Source organism: Octopus bimaculoides, chromosome 1 (assembly GCF_001194135.2).
Source record: "Octopus bimaculoides isolate UCB-OBI-ISO-001 chromosome 1, ASM119413v2, whole genome shotgun sequence".
Lineage (NCBI taxonomy): Eukaryota > Metazoa > Mollusca > Cephalopoda > Octopoda > Octopodidae > Octopus > Octopus bimaculoides.
In genome coordinates this window covers 7,595,540-7,600,532 of record NC_068981.1, presented here as the reverse complement: position 1 = coordinate 7,600,532, position 4,993 = coordinate 7,595,540, and the positions used below count along the sequence as shown (strand labels likewise).

The 4,993-nt window shown below is 37.9% G+C and overlaps 1 protein-coding gene across 1 annotated transcript in view; it reads left to right on the top strand.

Moving 5' to 3' along the window:
• LOC106871957 (cysteine-rich venom protein) overlaps positions 1-4,993 on the top strand; it is a 19,916-nt gene that overhangs the window by 1,080 nt on the left and 13,843 nt on the right. The gene's annotated exons all lie outside the window — the stretch shown is intronic.

Sequence of the window (4,993 nt, the reverse complement as noted above, 5' to 3'; positions counted from 1 at the left end):
ACACCATTTTCATATAACTGGTCCCCGTTGCCTCCTGAACTGTTCATATCCTGATCCAATTGACCCTTGCACAACAGTAAACACATCACTATGTGCAAATGTAGAGATAAAATTTAAATGTCCCTGGTTGTGCAATGAATGTGGCATCAATTTCTCTTCGAGGAATATTAATCTTGGCTTCTTTTCCATTGTACAAGTACTAATATTAATATACATAATTTTGTTCATGTAAGATGGTCTTTCACTCTGCAGTTTGTGTGGAATTGGTGAGGAATTGTTCTGCTCTGCCGTAATCCATAAAATAAAGCAAAAAAAAAAAAGCATGTATATATTCGGATTGTATATGCAGAAACTGATGCAATGAAACGACTGAATATAAATAGACCAAATGAATCAAGCGCATAAAGAAAAAGTTTTATGAAAAGGGAGGTAATTACCTATTCCTTGAAGAACATTAACAGCAATCCTCCTCACCATTATGCCATCGCATTAAGGATGTACAATAACCAGTGAGAATGTTGACAGTTATATTTTACAGGTTTCATTTCAATAAGCATAAACAATTATATTATATGTCAACCTCCCACTCACTCTCTCTACTTTTCTTTTATCTCCCCTTTTTCCTAGCTCTCCTGTCTGACTACCTCTGTCCGGCATTCGCCATGATAGCTTGCTAGCCATTAAACCTTTTTTCTATTTTCTCTCCCTTTTTCTATTTTCTCTCCCTGTTTATTTCTGTGTTCCTTTCTGTTGAAGAGCGTAGGCTCGAAACGTAAAAGACTTACTCACTTCCCGAGCGTTAAACTAATACATCTGTTTGTTGTTTACACACCCATCTTCGTCTATTGTTTTTTGGGTTTTTTTTTTGTAAATTCCAACTATATATATTTCTAATCCTATCAAACAGACACAAGCAGGAAACACCAAAAATATAAACATATACTATGGCTAAAAGATAATTTCAATTTAAAATAGCATTAAAAAATAAATATAAAATGTTCAAAAGAAAGACATCATAAAAGCTCGCTGTATGTTCCTTGTTTTGTGGGAAAATGAAAGTTTGATTTTGATTTTCTCTTTGGAATATTATACACCTGTGGATATTCTTAACATGATTTATTTGTCTGCAAAATATATTTGAGAAATAAAGCAGGGTGTATTAAAATTTGTCGGTATTATTTATTTATTTATTTATTAACAATTCTTCAAACTGAAACAGGTTTGTGTGTCGATTTCTGTTGCATTTCTGCTGTATAACTCGAATAAGAAAGTACCCATGTATTTACAAAACTTGCATGCATTAACTATCCATATATACACGCACACCCACACATACACATATACCCATTCATAAGTATATATATACATATATATATAAACACACATGCTTATGTGTGTGTATATATATATATATATATATATATATATATATGAAATCCGGATACGTTCGTGCTGCTGGTCGAGGTGAGAGGGATAACTCCCTTGGCAAACAGGACACAGTCGTGTGTCGATAAGCCAGCTGGAGGAGATGTCCTCCTGGGGCTAAAAGCAACAGTAACATCCACCCCTAGGGGTCAGCCACACTTAAGTGGCAATATACTACACTTTATCGTGCAGTTACTGTTAATACTTCATTTAGAGAATTAACATTGCTTATATATATATATATATATATATACACACACACACACACACATACATACATATATATATATCAGGGGACAACTGATGAAGGGAATGTTCTTTATGTTACCTGTCTCGTTTCTCTATTTGTTTCTTTCATTGTTCGAAAAAAAGTTTGTTTTCCATGCTTTTGTTTTTTACGGTCCCGATTCTCATTTTGTTCATGTTCTTTTGACGTCCGGTACCCATATATGCATGTATATATATACATATGTATATATATACATATATATGTATATACATATATACATATATACATATATATGTATATATATACATATATATGTAGGTATTTGCATATACGTGCGTATATATGCAAGTACTTATATATTATTTATATTATTATATGATCGAACGCCACGCATCCATTTCTAAGTAAGTTTTATCTGTCTATCTATCTATCTATCTATCTATCTATCTATCTATCTATCTGTCTATCTATCTATCTATCTATCTATCTATCTATCTATCTATCTATCTATATATATATATGTATATATATATATATATATATATATATATATATATATATATATATATATATATATATACAGAGAGAGAGAGAGAGAGAAAGGAGAGAGAGATAGAGACAAACAGATGGACAGACAGACGTGCATCCACATGTACAGACACACACATACACGAACAAACACGCACAGAGGAACATGGGAGCTTACGCATACATACACATAGAGTGACCCAAACAAATATACACATATATTCATTCGCATACGCATGCGCGCGCGCGCAAACACTGAAGCATGCATGTATAATAGAAAGAAAGAAAGAAAAGGAAAGGAAAAAGGGGAGGGGGAACCAAGTCCATCAAGAACAATGAAATGGGACATTTTGTTGTGGTCATCCTGGCGTGAAACGGTTCTACAATGTTGTCAATGGTAACAGGTGACCAATGGTCCTCACACTCTCACATATCCAGTCCCCCCACCCAGTGCACACACACACACATAAACACACAAACACACACACACATATACATGCATATATATACATACATACATACGCACACACACAAATATATATATATATATATACGTGTGTGTGTGTGTCTGTGTGCGTGTGCGTGTGTATGTGTGTGTGTGTGTGTGAGTGTGTATGTGTGTGTGTGTTTTATGTTTTATATTTTATTAGTCTCAGCTCAAAGCTGTGGTCATACTGGAGCACTGCCGTTTTGTTGCACTGTTATTATTGAGAGCCTCCTCTGATATGTGGTGTTCGGTGAATATGGGTGTTTGATGTCGCTACCCTCATTTGCGCTTCCTGCTGCGAGGTAGGTTCATCTGGGACTCTCGACAGGAAGAGATCCAGTTTTGATTTGAAAACACTTAAATCTACTTTGTGTCGATCCCTCAGGCTCTTTCGGAGAATTTTAAAAAGCTGTGGGCCCCTGAAACCCAGGCTGTTGCAGTAACTAGTCCTGAAGAACGACAGCATTACTGGGATCCTTGGTGTTGTGCAGTGACGACCCGTTGAGTCATTTGTGTAGCTTTCCATGCCAAAATTTGGCACCATCCCTTACAGGATCTTCCAGATGTATTCCCGAGCGTCATACTAATACATCCTTTTGTTATTTACACCACCTGTCCTCGTCTGTTGTTGTTTTTTCGTATATTCTCCCATATATTACTGCATACCTCTCTCGCCTTCGTTCCGGGGAGTAGAATCGTAGCTGCTTCAGCCTTTCCCAGTAGCTGAGCTTTTGCAATGAGACGATCTTCTTTCTGAAGCTTCGCTGAATTGTTTCAAAGTCCGCTGTTAATTTTACACTAGTCCAGACGGCTGAGGACCATCATGATTTCCTCCTCTCTGGTTCTGAAGGTTCTCAGGATTCAGTCAGCCAGCCGTCTGCACTTTGTCGCCATCTTGATAATGTGCACTAGGAAAGAAGTATCATCACTCATGTCGATACCCAGGTCCCGCACTGATTTAAATTCTGGGATTGTAATTGCCAGTGGGCCAGTCTACCCTGTAAGTAATACGTCCAGTTTTGGGCGCTGGTAGCGCAGGGCTTACACGTTTTGAGGAGGATTGCTGGGAAACCATCAAGACCAGCAGTTGAGTTTGCATCCACCTTATCTATGGCTAGAAGTATATCTTCTGCGCCAATGTCAATGTAATCCATCGTAACTGCCTCACTGGTTATAGGTGAGGCGGCAAAGAAATCCACTGGTTCGTTCACTTGTGTTTGTTCTAAAAGGGTGGTAAAGACACAGCAACGATAATTTCGACCAAAAGTAGCGGTAATCCAAGTGTCAAGTTCAATGCGTGGTCTGCGGATTGATGCGTGTAACAACACCACGTTTCAAGTACATATCGCCACGATGGTACCAATGCGCAGGTCAGTGGCAGGATCGATTCTGAGAACTTTCAGAACAAGGGACCGGAAAACTGTGCTGGTTCTATGGCGGATATTTATACTCAGGCATCTGGAGTACTGCTTTCAACTGCAGTCAGCCTAGAGCGAAGACGGGAAGGGTCTGCAGTGATATGCAGATCCTGGAGGGGCTGACACCAAACTTTGGTCTTGAGGTCAATATACCAGTCCCCGAAATGGACGTCACTACATTGTTCCAAAAGACTCACCTCTCCCATCTAGAGTGAGGAACATGTACTGTAATAGCTTGTGATTCAAGGACCCCTAGCTATTTAATGGTTTGCCAAAACACCTGAGGGACCATCAAGGTGTAGCGCTACATGTTTTTAAGAAACAACTTGACTACCTGCTGTCCAAAATCCCAGATGAACATCTATCAGGGCAAGGAACTTATAAGAGGGCAGCTGTGTCAAACTCCTGCCTTCACCAAAACCAAAACGCATAACATTGGCCATTGAAAGGGTGATTACACGGGCAGTGCTCTAGCATTGCCTTTGGGCTAAGATGTGTAAAAAAATAAAAGAATACATACATACATACATACATACATACATACATACAGGGTGGCCCAAAAGTAAAAGAGGGAGAGGGAGAGAGAGAGAAAGTGATACATACACGTGCAAGTGAACACAATCATTCACATCGTGGTATATTTACAAAACATTGATGGCATAACTAGAGTTGTACCCACCAACTTTGGAAGGTTCATAACTTTCATAAAAATGAATATTTTTTAATGAAATTTTCTATGCATATATTATTTATTATGTAGATTCCAAATATACAAAAATGTTCGGTGAAAGTGTTTTGGAAGGGGGTGGGGTACAATATTCGGAAATTCCACTTAAATTTCTCTTAACTTCCAGGAAAATGAATATTTTTTCATGAAATTTTGTACAAATGTACCTTGATGTATGT